General features: G+C 40.3%; 1 non-coding gene across 1 annotated transcript; it reads left to right on the plus strand.

The window, feature by feature from the left end:
- The first annotated feature begins 8,031 nt into the window (after positions 1-8,031).
- LOC145080805 (small nucleolar RNA R71) lies at positions 8,032-8,138 on the plus strand. Its single transcript, XR_013695388.1, has one exon. It is a non-coding gene; the product is annotated as a small nucleolar RNA R71 (small nucleolar RNA).
- The last annotated feature ends 12,562 nt before the right edge of the window (positions 8,139-20,700 follow it).

The raw sequence follows: 20,700 nt of genomic DNA on the forward strand, positions 1-20,700 counted from the left end.
CCATATGGGTTACTATGGATAGATTGACGAAGAGTACCCACTTTATTCTGATCTCCAAGAGTATATCTGTTGAGAAATTAGCGGATATTTATGTGCGAGAGGTGGTGGTTAGGCATGGGGTGCCAGTGTCGGTGATCTCCGACCGGGATGTACGATTTACATCCAGATTCTGGAGAAGTTCCACGAGGAACTGGGCACTCAGTTACATATCAACACGGCTTACCACCCTATACAAATGGAAAAGTAAGAGGACGATCCAGAAACTGGATGATATGCTTCAGGTATGTGTATTGGACTTCGGAGGGAGTTGGGATACATACCTCCCACTAGCAGCGTTTTCATATAACAATAGTTATCATGCTAGTATCGACCAATCCCTGTTTGAGATTCTGTATGGTCAGAGATGTAGGACCCCTGTTTGCTAGGGTGAGGTTCGACACCGAGTCATGGGGAGCACCGAGGTGGTGCTCAAGTCTACCGCGTTGATTCAGCAGGTACGCAACCGGCTGCGAGTCGCAAGGAGCCATCAGAAAAGCTATGCTGACCGACGTCGATCGGATCTTGAGTTTCAGGTGGGGGACTTTGTTTTGCTAAAAGTGTCGCCATAGAAGGGGGTCATCAGGTTTCGAAAGAGGGGCAAGTTAGGACCCCGATACATTGCTCCATTCAGGGTTTCTTCCCGGGTGGGCAAGGTAGCTTACCGTTTGGACCTACTGGACGAGCTTAGCCAGATTCACTACACCTTCCATGTGTCTCATCTTTGGAAGTGTGCCATTGACAAGGCCGCAGTTATTTCGTTGGACGACATTCAGGTTGATGAGAGCTTAACCTACATTGAGAGACCAATTACAATTTTGGATAGGAAGACTAAGGTTCTTTGTAACAAGGAGGTGAAGCTGGTGAAGGTGTAATGGCAACACCAAAGAGGCTCCGAATGGACATGGGAGCCGGAGCATGAGATGTGAGAGCATTACCCCGATCTGTTTGCGTCTACGGACTTCGAGGACGCAGTCTAGTTCAAGTGGGGGAGAGTTGTAACACTCCAAATCAGGTATTACTTTTGGAACCCTTGAAATTATAAATATTGCATAATGGTCCTGTAAGTACGTTGGGCATACTTCAGGAGTACGCTTAGCATACCATGCACGGATGATCGCGGAGGGCCAACACCTACATTGGTTGTACCAAAGGGTACGCGAGGCGTACATGACAAATGTTCAAACCCTAATTTCGGGACTTAAGACCTATATAAACATCCTTATCTCATTTGAGCCTCACCCTAACTTGCCCCATTGACCCTCAAACATCCCTAAAAAACCCTAAAATCATTAGAGTGTGTGTTCTTAAGCTTGTGAGTGATTAAACACCATCCTTTTGGTGTGTTAGCTACAAGGAAAAGGAGGAAACAAACTTGAGAACACTCGTGTGAATCAAATCTCAAACTAAGGAAAAAGGTTTTTAAAAATGATTTTCAAATTGTCTTCAAAATAATCGAACAGGATGCGATGTGTAAGGTCAACCGGAGCCAGTTAGTAGACCCCAAATTACCACACTGTTATTTGATATTATGATATGTTAGAATAACATGCTGGTGATAGGCTAGGGATCTTCAGGAATTGCATGATAGAATTGTCTGATTATATGATGCTTGATATCCTAGGGTTCTTCCTTATATGTAGTTGACATCGTTACTGTAGTTGCTTAGTGTATGCATCATAGTTGTACATAACTAAGATTTTATAGCCTAGGAATGTTTGGTTTGGCTTTGTTTCTTATTCTTGTTTGATGAAGGGCTTAGGGTGGAATCAAGTATTCGACTGTCTATAGGATCCAATGTTATGTATGATTAGCATACACGAGTAGTCGAGTACGACAGTGTTTGTGGAAGTTTCATGGATGAGTTGTGTGGGGTCTATCAACCAGCCGCGTAATGTTTAGCCATCCTCTAGGATGTGAGGATAGAGTGAATGTGTATGCTAGTGTGTATTGTTAGGGTTGTTGTGATGATCCTCTGAGACAAATATAGGTAGGTGTGGAAGGTAGTATGTGGCTCGTACTAATGGAAGCACAGGACCCGTACGCATAGCAGGGAAGTCACAACCCTTAGGGCTTTATTGGGAGTTGATTCCTTAGTATGTTTCTATTTAATGTTATGTTGATTATGTTTTATGCTATGCTCATGTATATGCTCCTAATAGGTACGTTCTTATTGAACTCTTTGCATGCTCTTGTATTATTTGACTCAGGCGCGATTTGATCCGTTGTATCTTGATCTTTCAATATGGAGTTTGATATGCCTATTGGGGAGTTATAGTGTCTGTTGTGGGTTTCTATCGCCAACGTACACGGGGTTTCTGCATGCGCAGTGTATCAGGGTTGTGTATTCGAGATCTTTAGGGTGTCTTATCCTATTTATATGATCCCTATCCCCATGTGAAACTTCATTTCCAATGCCCTTTTTCGTTGCAATAAAAGCAAGTGGCATCTTTGGGATCAAAGACAGGAAGAGCATCAAAACTAGATTTAGCTTTGGTTTCATTGATTGACGAATCAACTTGAGACTTTCCCTTCTAGTTTTGCTTTGGAGAACCTTTCCTCTTTTTCCCTTTTCCTTTACCAATGGCTAGAATGGGAGCACTAGCAGGAGTGGAGGCAGTACTCTTTCCCTTCATCCTGCTTCAGCTGTTCACATAAGGTTGTGCAATTGACCCAAGGTGGTCTCATTGTTGTTCAGATGATAGGTCAAGATGAATTGATCATAACAACTTGGTAAGGAGTTCAAGACTATGTCAATATCCAACTCCTCATCAAAATGCACATTAAGACTAACAAGGCGATCCATGTATCATTGCATCCTTTACACGTGGCTGCTAATAGACTCTCCCTCTTTAATTTTTCTTGTTATGAGGTACTTTACCACCTCGTACTTTTCTTGACTAACTCGCTTATGGTACTTCTCCATAAGGCCCTTGTTCATCTTGTACGACCAGTAATCCTCATAGAACCTTTCCAAGTGAAATGCAATTGAATGAATAGATGTATTAAGACCCTTCTAAGACTCTATTTTTCTTGATTATTGCCTCGTCTCTAGTCTCTCTTTTTTTTAACGAAATTAAGCACACACTTATTAGAAATCATAGGCTTCGACTCATAACTTTAAATGACACGGCTTTTCTCGTATGCTCATATCTCTATTTTCTCATTTTTCTACTAAATCTACAACAAAACAACATATGGTAGAAAGAAGAAAAATAACCATCACATAGTTTGGTTACAAGTTGTCAAACATAAAAATTCAAACCCTCAAAAACTAAAACACACCAAAAATAACAAAGACAATAAAAATGAATAAAAATAAAAAGGGTAGATAATCATTCTTCATCTTCGTCATCCCGTGCTCCGTCTCCCTGTCGCGACCAATACTCGCTCCATGAAGGGAAAATTGGGTATTGATTTCCCAAGTTAGGTGGTTGATTAATGCTGAAGTGTTGAATCATGTTTTCCATTGTACCACCTATCTAGTTCATACTCAAGCTCATTCGATCAAAATGATCCGCCATCATCTCATCACATAATGGTCCTCCTCCTATGGGTGCATTTTGTTGCACCGGTTGGCCTCTCTTACCACTCCCCCTCATATTTCTCCTTCCTCTTGGATGCAGCTGCTGCTCAATTTTCCCAAACTTCTCCCCATCATTATCGGCAGGAATACTCCAATGCGAGCACATATTAACAATAACATACATTGACTCCAAATATCCCAAAGAAAGATCGTCCCTGCCTTACATGTTAAGGTACGAGTCAAACGAGGCGTTAAAAGACCACAAGACCTCGCTAAACGAGTAACAAAATTTTCTCCCGCAATAGGGCTTCTGAATCGTGATATGGCCGCCTTGCTACCCAAGTAACTATCAAGATGGTATGGGATATTGCAAAAAACCGCCGATGCAATAGACCATAAGAAGAACAAATTTAAACTTGTCACTCTGTGTTAGAAAATAAGGGATGAATAGATTGCTTGGATTCTCTGAAAGTCGTGATTCACTATCAAATTGAAGTATTTCGATGGTACAAATCGAACACTCAATTGGATGAAATTCAGAGAATGAAATCTGAGAATGTATGTGAAAATGTTCTTCAAAAATGTACTTGAAAAATGAACAAAAAACGAATATATCATTCTTGTCTGAAAACTGTCAATAGACAGTTACAAACTGTCATAAAACTACCAAACCTGTCATTAAATGGATCTCAGGGAAAAAAGGGTCAACTTTCTAAAATTGAATAGATTGCTTGGATTCTCTGCCCCTTGGACCCCGCCAGGGCTGCCGTCCCTGGGACCCCGCTCCCAGGGGAGCTGCCCCCAGACCCCCGTTCGTTTAGGGGCTTCGCCCTAAATAACAATGTACTTTGAATCTTGAAAAACTTGAACAAGTGTGCACTCCTAAACCATCCTAACTTGTTCAATATTTAACAAGATCACTTTTGGTCAACAAATTTAATCTTATTACACTTAAATAATATTGATGATATAAAATTACCAACACTTTGTCTCCGTGCTTCTTATGGTTGGTAGAAAAGGTAACCAATCGATGGAGGAGTCGATAAATTGGTGACCAGATACGGGTCTCTTGTGAGACACCAGAATAGAATGCCTCGTTCACAATGGTAGTCCTAAAATCATAACCACTCACCCCCGATAAATACTCTCAAGAAGCTGACCTTAAAAAGATATCAAAAACCATAGATCTTGTTTCATTCTCGTCATAAATACCCATCCTCCAAGAAAATTCAGCTAAACGGTATTCGTGATATTCACCCCCAAGGAGAAAAACTAAAGCTCGTGCAAAGTATGGATCCACCGTAGCATCCTCAAATGATACCGACACGAAAAACTCCACACATAATTCTTGAAAAACAGGCTTGCAAATAGCAAATACATTCTACCACCTGTTACAAGTGAAAGAAAACCCATCACCGTAAATGTCTTCGTTAAATACGTGGCCATCTTTTCCGTGAGTCCTAATTCTCCTAATTTTACCTAATCAATCTGAGGAGAAACAACGAATTCTCTGTTATGTAACAACCCCAACTTGTTCGTAAAATTCTTCACCACACTTTGGGGCATGTTGACCAAAAGTTGATACAATGGGTGACGGTCAAAAACATTCCCCTGAAACTGCTCATTGGTTCTCTTTGAGGCCATTTTCTGCAAAATAGACAAGAAACAAACCATAAGGAAGAAACAATGATCAAATATGGCAAAAAAAACCATTGAAATTTGTGCGATCCGAGCTCATGTCGTGAGCTCATGTACCACGTTGTGAGCCAAGAGCAACAATCGTAATCGATCCAATTTCAAGCATCAAAAAGCTAAAATTTTGCCAAGGATTTTATAGAGTAGCATTATAATGCTCAAAAATCATACATGCAATAGCTATTTCACTAAAAACCGACCTCAATTTCAGTATATTTCATTGATGAACAAACCATAGCCTAAAATGCCTAAAATTAGCAACATTAAGAAGTTTAGAGTATAAAAATCTTACCGAAATTGAAGAATAAACACAAAATTGGGAGGATCTTGAAGAAAATAGAGGAAAATCAGAGACAAATTGAGTATGGGGGACCGAATTCGACTGTTCGTGCGAGTGGTATAAAAGTGAAAGTCAAAGTGAATGTTCTTTGTTTAAACTGGCCCCCATCCCGTGTTCTCTCACGTCGTGGGGCTTAATCCCACGTCGTGGTGTCGAGGTTTTTTTGACCAAAAATTCCATTTTTTTAAATTTATCCACTCTTTAAATTTATCCCCACACTTGATTTTTTACTTATCTATTTTAAAAAATAAGATGACTTGGATGAGTATTTATCCTAAAGCTTAATGAAAATGCAAAAACTAAAAGAAAAATGAAAAGATATATGCAAACCGAACTCGGGTTGCCTCCTGAGAAGCGCTTCTTTTTGTTGGAGTCATGAGTCAGACTCCGTACACCCTACATTGTGTTGTTTGGACTTTCAATCACCATTTTCACCTTCTGTTCCCTCCACTTTTTCTTGTATGCTTGAACTCTTCTTAAGTAGGCCTTCTTATAGTTTTCCTTCTTCAATTTAGAATCACCTTCTTCGATCTTTCGTTTAAACCCTTTATTCACAACAAGTTTAGGCCCGTATCTTTCTTCTTGTACCTCCTTAGCTTCAAAATCTACCTTGTCCAAGGTTGGTCGGGTCAAGTCTTGTGTAACTTCTTCTTCTTCATCACTTGACACCAAACCTTCTTCACTTTCATCACTAACTAGAGAACTTGGAGTTTTATAAGCAAAGACTTCAAAAACCATTGGAATTGATGCTCTAGGCTTTGTACGCTTGACTTGTTCTATTATTCGAATTTCTTCTTCCATTAATTTTTCCAACTCCTCAAGCTCGTTTACTTCATCGATAAAGAATACTTCACTTTGAGCATAGTCTTTCTTGAATCCATCTTCCACTCCAAAAATTATTTCATCATCTCCCACTCGTAAGGTAAGCTTAGACTCGCGTATATCAACCAAGGCTTGTGATGTATTAAGTAAAGGACGTGCAAGGATAATTGGGACAACTTTATCCTCTTTCATATCAAGTACCACAAAGTCTATTGGAAAAACAAAATTTCCATTTTTTACCAAAATGTCCTTAACTATGACTCAAGGATGAGTCACTGAACAATTATCCATATGATTGTCATTCTAGTAGCCTTCAATTCTGGAAGGTTGAGCTTTTGATAAAACGAACAAGGCATCAAATTTATGCTTGCTCCAGAATCAACTAAAGCATATGTCTTCATATTTTTCCAAACTCACATGGAAGTGTAAGGCGTCCATGATCTCCCATCTTCCTTGGTATCCCCTCTATAATAACCTTAGAACTCTGCTCACTAAGGACTACCTTGGAGTCTTTATTAGTCGCTGGCAAGTGTCAAGTAAGTCTTTAAGAAATTTGGCATATTCGGGTACTTGTGCCAATGATTCAATAAAAGGAGTATTAATCGGAATACCCTTTACTTAGCTTCATAAATTTAATATGCTCTTTCTCCAGTAGGTGAACTTTGGATCGAGAAGGAAATGGTAAAGGAGATTGATAGGCTCGAACATCAGCAAAAATTTTCTGCCCAGACTTGGCCCACTTCGTGAGGTCGGTAATTCAACAGCAATTTTATCTTCGACTTTTATTTGCTTTGGTTGCAATTCGGGTTGCTTTATCTCTGCTTCCAAGGCTTCTAGGAACTCATAAATAGTGTCTTCTTTAGTATCGATGGCCATGACATGCAGTAGTGGTTTCTTATTGGGAATTTGTGGAGGTAGTCGTTCGTTAACCAACATAGTTAACTACCCAACTTGAGCTTCAATGTTTTTTTATTGACGCTTAATGATTTCTAAGTAAATCTTGTTGATCTTTTATTAGAGTTAACTGATCTCTCATTGCTGAATCTGTTTCATCATGCCTCTTTTCTGACGCGGCTACAAAGCGGGCGAGCATTGTTTCAAAATACGTTTTCTTTTCGAGTGTCAGTTCTTCTTTTTGATAAAACCCACTTGCCTTTTGCTTGTACTTCTCTTGTTTTTGTTTTTTGTACTCATCATAAGGCAACCATTCCTTTTTCAGCTTCCTCCAGTATTCATCATATCAGTCTCCACTTGAGTATAAGACTCGAGTCTTCTAATTCCCTTTTTCATCCAAATGGCAATCTTTCATCAAACGTGGACCATTGCAATTCTCACATCCCACACGTATCACGTGTATAGATTGGTCCATCTTGGTCATTCTTCTATCCATGTTACTTAGCATTTCCATAACTGTCACCATATATACCGATGCACCATTCCTGATTTCCCTTGTTCCATCAATACGAGGGTTGTGACATTCCAGTGAATGCTTCGAAAATTCTTCGATTAATTCTTTTATCTCAGCGTGATTATTCTTAGTTGAAAATCAATGAGTTGCCTTGTTGTGACATTTACCCCATCATAGAAGATTGAAACATGTTACTGCTCGTTTAAATCATTTTGGGGACAATTTCTGATTAACCCTTTGTATCTCTCCTAAGATTTGTACAAGGACTCCCCTATTTGTTGCTTAAATTTTTCTATGGCCTTCTTGAGTTTAGAAACTTTAGATGCTGGGAAAATTTTTTGGAGGAATTCTTCACACATCTATGTCCAAGTGGTGATGAACCTGGTGCAAGTGCCTTTAACTAGTCTTTAGCTGCTGCTTTAAAAGTAACCGGAAGCATTCATAACAAGACAGTCTCTCGAGGAACACTAGGAATGTTGAAATAGTCGGATATGTCATTAACTTCATGAAGGTGCTTGTATGCATCTTCATGGTCTTTTCCAAGAAATGGAATATCCTTTAGCGCGGTAAGGATATGTCCCTTAAGCTCGAAGGTAGCAGTAGTTGGAATTGCGGGTTACACAAGTACAAGATCAGTGTCTTCTTGTATTCTTTTCTTGTAGGCCTCCATTGTCATGTCAGAAATGTACATCATTTTGTCTTTTGGCTCGCCTTCATGTTCACTACTTTTGTCTATTTCGTAACAAGATTCCTTTTTATTAGGAGTGTTCTCAACGCCTTCAAAAGTGCCATCGTCTTTCGGGGTGGTGCTTGATTCTCCTACGTGCTTGCCTTTCTCTTTTCTGAAAAATTAATTTTAGATCCCTGAATGGTGATTTCTTTGGTGTGTTTGGTTCTCCTTCGTTGTTGTCCTTATTTTTATGAAAAGTTGACTCTGGATCTTCAAGTGGTGATGTTTGTAACACCTAAAGTCAGGAAGGCCAAGAAAGGAAAGGAAACCCTAAGTTTAAGGGACGACTCGTCGAGTCCAAGGAGGAACTCGGTGTGACAACCCTATATTTTTCCAAAATCAATGTAACACTCAAAAGTCAAATACAACGAAAACTATTTGGAATCAACGAAATTAACCTCAAAAATAAAGTGTTCAAAATATCTAAATTGGGATGCATCAAAAGTTAGATATCGTGCCAAGGTTTCCAAAAACATAAAGAACATTCGAAATCGGGTTATATTGAAGAAACTATATCCACTCAAATATTTACGACACACCCGATAAAACACTATTTAACGTAAAAAGTGAAATTCCAATAAAATGTATTTTAGCCTTAAGTATCTAAACAAAAGTTGTAGAGTTCATTAAACTGTAAGCGTACATAAAAAGATCGCCCACATTGGACCTCGTATGAAGAAGTTACGAATTTTCTAAGTTACGTAACAATAGTAGAGAGCTAAAAACTCGAATTAAAGATCGATCGATATTTAGCTAATGCAACCTAAACGATAGTAGAAGGTCTCCACAATAGGAATAAGATGATAAAAAGACAAACGAAAACAGACGTCGGATAAAGAAGTTATGAATTTTTAACGGACTTTAGCAATCCCGGCCTATTAAAAACATAGCCTTAAAAATAAAGTCAAAACTAGCCGACAGAGTCTAAATGAAAGTTGTAGAGCATAATCTCACCAACGCGTGGATATAAAGAACGCGAAAAAAAGGAGCCCGTACGCGAATGTTACGGAATTTAGAAGACGGAAGCCAGAATTATGCCCAGCGTAATTCAGGAGTACGCCCAGCGTACTCAGGTGCAAGGTCGAGTCCCATCGGCTGCAAGCTCTACGCCTAGCTAGACCCAAGTCGTAAGCCATGATGCAAAGTTACGCCCAGCGTACTCGCATTTTTAGCCCTATAAATAGAAGGCATAAGCTCCGGATTTTAGCACACCTCACTCAAAGTTTCACTCACCCTCACACACTCTTACGTACCAGAGACCATCCCGACACCCTCGGTTCCACACTCGAGCCCCCGATGAAGGTTCTACGCTACCGAGATCCTCGAGAAGCTCGAAGACGTAGCTTTCCGCAGTTGAAGTACTGCCCGACTCTAGTCTCGCTCTCTTCAAACCAAACAAGTGAGTTTTTCACCAAATGGAACATACATTCTGAAAAATTATAATGGGTATAGTTTGTGAGTTATTCATACATTCTTACGTATACATCTTGAAAAACAAAATACTTTCTTCTAAATTGAAATAAATACTTTCTTATCGTAAATCTATTTATACTAAGTGATGTGAGATATTCAAACTTCAACGTACTTTTATGTATGCATTTCAAGTCCTGTATTATAAGCCATAATCTCTTGGAGGGAGAGCGTGATACTTGTGTATAGATCTATACGGGATTGACAACCTCCGCCCCTAAACTGTTAGCTACAGTTAGACCGGCAGGTCTGGGGTGACAAATGTCATAACACTACAACACCTGAAGAATGTTGTTACAGGCAGTCTGCGTCAATAGCATGGTTATAAGACTCACACGAAAGTATAAAAACAAGCTTGATTTACGAGAATCATACATGCATTCAGTATTTACATTATTTTGAGTACAAAACTTATCTTTATCATTTAAATAAGAAAGATACTAACGCCCTCCAACCTTGGGAACTTTTCAAACTATATGTGGAAAATATTGGATTTTCTGAAAGCCACGTTCATCGATTTTCTTCCAAAAAGACATACTTTTTCAGTACAAAACATTTATGAACTCACCAACTTTATTGTTGACACTTTTTCGAAACCACTTGTATTTCTCAGGGAATCAGTAATACAGGTAACTACCAGCTTTTGAAGAAGGAACGCTAAAGGCGTTTATTATTAAACATTTTAAATTATCATATTGTAATATTCTTTTGGAAACATGTATAACGCAACAATGTATGTTTTTATTATATATGTGATGGTTGTATTACTTTCTTTACAATATTCAATTGTTATGGTACTACGTGAAGTCATCCACCCCCGAATGTTTCCGCCATTCTGGTTTGGGGGTGTGACAGATTGGTATCAGAGCATTGTTTATAGTGAACTAAATATATCGAACCACATAAGATATACAAACTATAAATGCAAAGGGGACCAAAAACCCTCTGACAAAACGTTTTCATAAACAAAATATTTTCTTTTAATATATATATATATATATATATACACACACACACACATACACACACATTTGTACTCGCATGCATCGGTCTCGTATCATAACAAAGTTTTCTAAAAAGTATTAAGGCAAGTTGTGACACTAAGATTGGGCCTCGAGGTATGTAATCAACTCGAGAATAAATATAGCCTGATCAACTATATTTATCCTGGATTTGACCAACGTACGTCGAGGAATTGTCGTAGTGTACAACAAGTCAAAAAAAAAAACTTACCAAATAAAATTTTTAGACTCGCAAATTTGAAATACCATAGGAGTATTGTTATAGGATAATAGGACAATGAAAAACCTGCACACATTAAGATATAGTTAAACTTAGGATGCCGTTAAATAGAAATTTATTTTCTTATAAAATTCTCATACCTCTATCCTAGTACAGACAAATGGCCGGATTCCATATACCGGGAGATCCCTACTACCCAAACCAAGGTAACGACGGATGGATAGAAGAAGATCCGGAAGAAGACCCGGAGGAAATCGAAGAGGAAGTCGAAGAAGATTCAAAGTCGAAGAGGAAGTCAGAGAGGAATTCGAAGTCAACGAGGAGGTCGAGGAGGAAGAAGAAGATACTGATGGAACAGACTCCGAGCCGGAAGTAATCAAACCTCCTGTTCCTCGTCCTCCCGAAGTCAGACCATATTACCCAGGTCCCATTCCCATTTGGGGAAGCCACCTCTTCCATTGGAGTCGTCAACTAGGTGTACGCCCTCCTTTCGGCATGTGTCGGGATTTTTACAATGTCAGTGGGGGAGGCTCAGCTGATCGAGCGCTTCCCGTCATGGTGGGCACAATAGCCACCCAGAACTACCAGTCAGACATGCAAGCGGTCAGAATCTGTCGTCTGGACGGACTACACGAAAGTACCCAACTCCACACAGGAACACTTCAAAACAAAATGATGACAGCACTGACAGAAATAAGAGAGATGAAGGAACAACAAGCAGTTCTTGAAAGGCGCCTAATGGGAGTCAAGCAGTCGGATGCCGAGTCTAGCTCCAAACACACAACACGCCGCAAGTAGAACTTGCCCAACTCCAACAATTTTGATATAGGATAGGACCTCGGATAAGTTTTCTTATTTCCTTTGAACTTGTAATCGGTGACCTCTAGATAGGTCAAATTTTCCTAAACACAAAGCATAATGTAACGCACCGTATGTGTGACATATATGTAAATATGAAGTACTTCTTTACATACCTCTTGAAACTTATAAATTGGTATATCTACTTTGAAACCATAAACTAAAGTTAAAACAAATTACAAGATACAACTAACCCTCTAGTGCACGATTGTCAAATCATTAGAAACTTATAGTCTTCATTATTATTTCTTTATCAGAACATGCCTCCTCGTAGATCATCACGCAGAAACTCAGCTCGAACACCACCTCCACCACCTCCTCCAATTATGGATGCCGCTATGTTCCAAACTGATGTAACAGCCGCTGTAACCGCAACGATGGCTCAAATGAGCAACAACGAGTCAGGAGAAGGAACAAACAGCTTTACAAATGGCCAAAGCCAAGGCCGTTCTAGAGTATGTACTTATAAAGACTTCACCAATGGAAAACGTATTCCCTTTTATGGGACTGGGGGAGTGATGGCTCTATCCCAATGGATAGAGAAAACGGAAGTTGTATTCGAAATTTGCGCATGCCCTGAAGAAAGCAAAGTAAAATTTGCCGCCTTTACTTTCTCCGAACGAGCCCTGACGTGGTGGAACGGCCACGTCAAGACACTAACCCTATTGGTGGCGAACTCCATGGGTTGGGAAAACTTGAAACGAATGCTCCTACGAGAGTACTGCCCAAGAGGCGAGATTCAGAAGCTTGAATAGGAACTGTGGGACCTTACGATGGTAGGCTCGGACATCGCGGGCTATACCAACAGATTCAGTGACTTGATAATACTTTGCCCATGAATGTTGATCCTGGAAAGCCAAAAGGTGGAAAGGTATATCTGGGGACTATCACCCCAACTTCGAGGGAGTGTGTTAGCCTCCAAACCCATGACATTCGACAGCGCCAAGGAACTGGCACAATCTCTCGTAGATCATGGTGTCTGTCAAGGCGTCACGACTATCGTCGCTGAACCAACCAAAGGGAACAACAACAACGATAACAATGCCAACAACAACAGGAAGAAGAAGTTCTGGAACAAGAGAAAGGGGCAAACTCCGCAAGAATCTTCAAAGAAATAAACGGTGGCGGTTCATGCCTCTACTGCTCCCACTACAACTCCTGCTACCCCTACGCCAATGAAACAATATGCTGGGAACCTGCCAAAGTGCAGAAAATGCAACTACCATCACCACGGTAATTGCCACGAGATGCACTGTAAAAACTGCGACAGGAAAGGGCACACTGCCCGTTTCTGTAAGGCACCGGCGCGACCAACCACTCAAGTTCCTGGTACTGGAATAAGCCAGGCATGTTATGGGTGTAGAGAAACTGGGCACGTCAAAAGGGATTGCCCCAAGGCAAAGAATGCTGGTGGTGTTGGGAGACTGTTGGCGATAGGACAAAATGAGGCAATAGCTGTGTAACGCCCGGGTTTCAGGGCTAAGCATTTTTGTCAATGTAATAGTCTAGGTCAACTCTTGTAACTCTTTTTGAAGTAATAAAGATGAAATATTTGAGTATTATGTGAATTATATGTGTTTATTATTTAATTATAAATGTATAATTAATAAAGAATAAAAATGAGCGTCAAAATTAAAGTGTGAGATAATCCCGATATCTCTACATAAAGTTGTAGAATATGTCTCAAGGTTTCCGTGCATATAAGGAACGCCGAAATCCGAGTTATAACGAAGAAGTTATGACCCGTCGAAGTTTCACGACAGAACCGGCACGATACCGGGAAGCGTGAATAGTGAATTTACGATAGAGTGAGATTTAGCCTTAGTGATCTAAACGAAAGTTGTAGAATATGTTAAACTAAGAACATCGATAAAAAGAACGCCCAAATCTGACTTCGTATGAAGAAGTTATGAGATTTTAAACAGACCAATCCTGTCCCGGCTTGTTAAAAATATAACTTTAAAAATAAAGTCAAAATTAGCCGACGGAGTCTAAACGAAAGTTGTAGAGTACGTCTTCACCTACGCGTGGATATAAAGAACGTCAAAAACGGAGTTCGTATGAACGAGTTACAAATTATAATAGCATATTTACGTATTAAAATAAAGTATAAATCATGTATACGTACACATATATATACATATGTATATATCATTAGAAAGGTATCGACGATGCGGTCATTATAAGACTAATGTTGAGTTCTTTCGACATTAGTTTAGTACAAATATCATTAAATCCATTTATAATAGTATTATAGAGGGGTGTTTAGTTGTTTATATAACTAAAAGGTCATTAAGTAATTATGGAGGGTAGTTTTTGAAAATTCAATTAGTATAAATAAGAGCCTTGGGCTCTCATATTTCTTGCACCATTCTCTTGATTCAAGAGTTTTTCTCTCCTTATCCCCCGAGCATTTCGGTCCCTCGTGATTCGACTTCTCTTTCTGTAGCTTAGTATAGTAAGGTGAGCGCTGAAGCGCTGCACGAATCTTTCTTAGAAAGATTCAGCGACGAAGTTCTGCCCCTGCAGAGCCCGACTCCTAGCTAAAACCCCCTTGTAAGTAAGTTATGCTTACCTTATTTTAATATAGCTTATATTTAAAATTAGTATTGTTATTATGAACTTATAATAAATATTTGAGCTATTATTATAACTTATATAAGTGTCGTTATAATATTTTTTTTAACTACTCGCGGTACGGGGAATCTGGTTTAAAGGGCCGCATAGGGTTGTTGGATTTCAGAAGTGCTATATGCCAAAATGGTCCTGCCCTCCGGTGTTTTATGTCTGGCCCCTGTCTGTATATAGTGGTTGGAAAATATTGTTTAACGCTTATATAATAATAATAATACTAAGACTAATAGTTGGTCACGGTAAATATTAGACTAAAATTTAGCGATAATAATGCTAGGTTTCGTCGAAGGAAAATAGAATCGTTAGAAGCAAGCGTTGCCCGATTTTGGAATCATCACCTTAACAAGTGAGTGCATAGTTACTTTCAACTTACACATAGATATGAAGTATTTTATATAAATTACGTGCTATGTGTGCATATTATCTGAATACTTGCTATCTATGCTAGATGAACGTTGTTATACATGTTTTCAATGATTTAAACTGTATATGTATTTTATATCTACGGAAATGTTGGGGTAAAACATGGGTAGATGCAATAGGTGATGTGTGATAAAATGATGAGAGGCCTCGATGTTGATGTTGTTGATTCTGTCATCTAGCGGAGTATGGATGACGACCACGGACTCTTCTAGACAGTCCAGTGGAACACTAGCAGGCTCGCAACCTGTAGGTGTTTGTGAACGATATGTTCACCGGTGTACTCCATCCCCCACATGGTTGCCTTTAGGACATTTATTGCTGAGGAATCCCCTTAGCAGTAGTGTCCGTCCCGATGATGATCCTTAGGCTAGGTCCCTTATGATAGGTGTTTAGGGACGTAAAGTGAGGATAACGGGAACGGGTAATCGGGTTATTGTTGATCGATGAAATTAATAAACTTATTTATTGTGGGTTGAAAACCCTATGTGCTCACCAGGCTCCCAAGCCTGACCCACTCAGTTTTATGTATTACAGGTAGTGGTGCATGAGCATAGGTGTGATGTTTTGGACGAGGGATTACGGATATAGGCCTGTAGATATGAAATAATGTAGTAAGGCTTATATTGTACTGTTTATGCTTTTGATCTGTACGAACATGACATCCCGAGTCTTTTAATGAAATACATTTCTATGGAAATGCTTTTGATAAATCTTTATCATATTTTTGTTTTGGGACAAATTCCGCAACACTTTTATTTAAAATGTAACTCTGATTTTTAAACAAAGCATAAACAAACCGGTCTTTTCTGGCCGTGATTTTGGGGATGTCACAAGCTGACCCCACGGTGGTTACGGGTACGTTTCTCCTCGATAACGTTTATGCATGCATACTTTTTGACTGCGGTGCAGAGAGAAGTTCTGTGAGTCATAAATTCAAACACCTACTTAATCAAAAACCCTAACCACTCAATAAAATATTCATTGTAGAAATGACAAACGGTAAAACGGAAAGCGCAAGCAATATGTACGTAGGGTGCACATTAAATTTAAACGAGCACTTATTTCAAATCGATCTTATGCCCATTTCGATAAGAAGTTTTGATGTCATCATCGGTATGGACTGGTTAAGTCTTCACCATGCCGATATACTTTGTCACGAAAGGGTCGTTCGCGTCAATCTACCAAACGGCGAAACTCTTGTCATTTATGGTGACAAACCTAGTACAAATTTACAAATCATCTCCTGTGTTAAAGCACGAAAATATCTTCGCAAGGAATATCATGCCTTTCTAGCCCACGTAGTAGACCAGAAACAAGAACCGAAGAACATTAAAGACATTCCAGAAGTCTGCAACTTCCCAGACGTCTTCCCAGAAGATCTTCCAGGGATTCGACCAGAACGCCATGTCGAGTTCAGAATCGACTTAATTCCCGGAGCTACTCCAGTAGCAAAGTCGCCTTACCGTCTAGCCCCAGCCGAGATGTAGGAACTGTCCAGTCAATTAAACGAGCTGCTGAGCAAGGGCTTCATCAGACCGAGCTTCTCACCATGGGGAGCACCGGTCCTATTCGTGAAAAAGAAGGACGGATCTTTTCTCATGTGCATCGATTACCGGGAACTGAACAAACTTACGATCAAGAACCGATATCCCCTACCACGCATAGACGAATTGTTCGACCAACTACAGGGAGCAAGCTACTTCTCAAAAATCGATCTAAGATCTGGTTATCACCAACTGCGAGTGCTGGAAGGAGACATCCCCAAGACGGCATTCCGAACACGCTATGGTCACTACGAGTTTGTAGTGATGCCCTTTGGATTGACAAATGCACCAGCAGTGTTCATGGACTTGATAAACCGGGTATGTCGTCCCTTCCTGGATAAATTCGTGATCGTGTTCATAGATGATAGATGAGGCAAGGAAGAACACAACCAACATCTCTGCCAAGTCTTGGAAACATTAAGGGAAGAAAAACTATATGCAAAATTTTCAAAGTGTGAGTTTTGGATTCGGGAAGTAGATTTCCTAGGCCACGTAGTAAGCAAGGAGGGAATACACGTGGATCCTTCCAAGATTAAAGCAACAGAGAATTGGACAGCTCCAAGGACCCCAACTGAAATCCGGCAATTCTTGGGACTCGCCGGGTATTACCGAAGGTTCATACAAAACTTCTCGAAGATTTCCAAGCCGCTTACCACCCTAACTCAAAAGAGTGTAACCTTCGACTGGGGAGAAAAACAAGACGTCGCATTTCAAGCACTAAAGTGAGCATTATGTAGTGCGCCCATCTTAACCTTACCAAAAGGAACAGAGGACTTCGTGGTCTATTGTGATGCGTCAAACCAAGGACTTGGGTGTGTTTTGATGCAACGAGGAAAGGTCATTGCCTACGCCTCAAGACAACTAAAGACGCACGAAGTAAACTACATGACGCACGATCACGAGCTAGGAGTAGTCATTTTCTCTCTAAAGATATGGAGGCACTATCTCTACGGCACGAAATGTATAGTCTTCACCGATCATAAAAGCCTCTAGCATATCCTCGACCAGAAAGAACTCAACATGAGACAAAGACGGTGGGTAGAGCTACTAAATGATTACGAATGCGAAATTCGATATCATCCCGGAAAGGCTAACGTGGTGGCCGATGCACTCAGCCGGAAGGAATACTCGGGCCGTAGAGTGAAGTCTCTAACTATGACAATCCATTCACACCTGTCCACGCAATTCAGGGAAGCCCAAGTAGAAGCCTTAAAATCTGAAAATGTGAGAGGGGAAGCCTTAAGGGGAATGGATAAGAAGCTTGAAGTGAAGAATGATGGAGTTCGTTACTTCATGGATTGGATCTGGAGACCGAAGTTTGGCGGATTCAGAGAATTCGTCATGAAAGAAGCCCATAAGACACGATACTCCATACATCCTGGCTCGGATAAGATGTATCTCGACCTCAAGGAACTGTACTGGTGGCCGAACATGAAAGCCGAAATTGTACCTACGTGAGCAAATGTATGACGTGCGCCAAAGTCAAGGTGGAATACCAAAAGCCCTCGGGATTGTTGCAACAACCAGAAATACCCGAATGGAAGTGGGAGCGGATAACCATGGATTTCATAACCAAATTACCCAAGACAGCAAGCAGACTCGACACCATCTGGGTGATCGTCGACAGGTTAACTAAATCAGCGCACTTCCTACCAATCAAAGAAACAGATAAATTGGAGAAACTAACTAGAACATACCTCAGAGAGATTGTACGGCTGCATGGTGTGCCCATATCCATTATCTCGGACCGAGATAGTAGATTCACCTCAAGTTTCTGGCAGTCGCTACAAAAATCTCTAGGAACAAGACTAGACATAAGTACTGCTTATCACCCACAAACTGACGGTCAGAGTGAGAGAACCATACAAACCCTAGAGGATATGTTGAGATCTTGCGTAATCGATTTTTGGCAAAGCATGGGACACCCATCTACCCTTGGTCGAGTTTTCGTACAACAATAGCTACCACACTAGCATCAAGGCTGCCCCGTTCGAAACCCTCTACGGCCGTAAATGCAGATCACCTCTGTGCTGGGCTGAAGTAGGTGACACACAACTAGCAAGAGGACAAGCAACAGACAACACACTCACTGGGCCAGAAATCATAAGGGAAACTACGGAGAAGATTGTTCAGATCCGGGAAAGATTGAAAGCATCAAGGAAAAGACAAAAGAGTTATGCGGATAAAAGACGGAAACCCTTGGAATTCTAGGTTGGAGACCGTGTCCTACTAAAAGTCTCGCCCTGGAAAGGGTTAATACATTTCAGAAAGCGTGGGAAACTGAACCCAAGATACATTGGACCATTCGAGATCCTTGCCAGGATCGGTCCGATGGCTTACAAACTTCGATTACCTCAGGAACTCCACAACGTACACCCTACCTTTCACGTATCAAACCTAAAGAAGTGCTTGTCCGATGATACCCTTGTCATCCCTCTGGACGAAATTGCAATAAATGAGAATCTCCATTTCGTAGAAGAACACGTAGAGATCATGGATCGGGAAATTAAAAGGACTAAACAAAGCTGCATACCTATTGTAAAGGTCCGCTGGAACGCCAAGCGAGGACCTGAATACACCTGGGAACGTGAGGATCAGATGAAACAAAAGTACCCGTATCTCTTCCCTAACCCGTAAACTCAGTCTTAGATTAAATTTCGTGACGAAATTCCTCTAACGGGGGGATGATGTGACAACCCTATATTTTTCCAAAAGCAATGTAACACTCAAAAGTCAAATACAACGAAAACTATTTGGAATCAACGAAATTAACCTCAAAAATAAAGTGTTCAAAATATCTCAATTGGGATGCATTCGAAACCGGGTTATCGTGCCAAGGTTTCCAAAAACATAAAGAACATTCGAAACCGGGTTATATTGAAGAAACTATAACCTCTCAAATATTTACGACACACCCGGTAAAACACTATTTAACGTAAAAAGTGAAATTCCAATAAAATGTATTTTAGCCTTAAGTATCTAAACAAAAGTTGTAGAGTTCGTTAAACTGTAAGCGTACATAAAAAGATCGCCCAAATTGGACCTCGTATGAAGAAGTTACGAATTTTGTAAGTTTCGTAACAGTAGTAGAGAGCTAAAAACTCGAATTGAAGATCGATCGATATTTAGCTAATGTAACCTAAACGAGAGTAGAAGGTCTCCATAATAGGAATAAGATGATAAAAAGACAAACGAAAACAGACGTCGGATAAAGAAGTTATGAATTTTTAACGGACTTTAGCAGTCCCGGCCTATTAAAAACATAACATTAAAAATAAAGTCAAAACTATCCGACGGAGTCTAAATGAAATTTGTAGAGCATAATCTCACGTACGCGTGGATATAAAGAACGCGAAAAACGGAGACCGTCGCGAAAGTTACGGAATTTAGAAGACGGAAGCCAGAATTACGCCCAACGTAATTCAGGAGTACGCCCAGCGTACTCAGGTGCAGGGTCGAGTCCCATCGGCTGCAAGCTCTACGCCTAGCTAGACTCGAGTCGTAAGCCATGACGCAAAGTTACGCCCAGCGTAACCGAAGTACGCCCAGCGTAACGCGTACGCCCAACGTACTCGCATTTTCAGCCCTATAAATAGAAGCCATAAGCTCCGGATTTTAGCACACCTCACTCAAAGTTTCACTCACCCTCACACACTCTTACGTACCATAGACCATCCCGACACCCTCGGTTCCACACTCGAGCCCCCGAAGAAGGTTCTACGTTACCGAGATCCCCGAGAAGCTCGAAGACGCAACTTTCCGCAGTTGAAGTTCTGCCCGACTCTAGTCTCGCTCTCTTCAAACCAAACAAGTGAGTTCATACCCCTACTTTTCAAGTCTTTTCATGTTTTACGGGGGAAATACAAGTACAATACAAGAAAATGAATCGTTTTATATAAGTGCAACATCTATCTTATTATTATTCAATACCAACATCTTACTCTACGTATAAAGTTATAGTATATCACCAAG

Source organism: Lactuca serriola, chromosome 1, assembly GCF_051521515.1.
Source record: "Lactuca serriola cultivar US96UC23 chromosome 1, Lser_US96UC23_V15, whole genome shotgun sequence".
NCBI classification, from domain to species: Eukaryota; Viridiplantae; Streptophyta; class Magnoliopsida; order Asterales; family Asteraceae; genus Lactuca; species Lactuca serriola.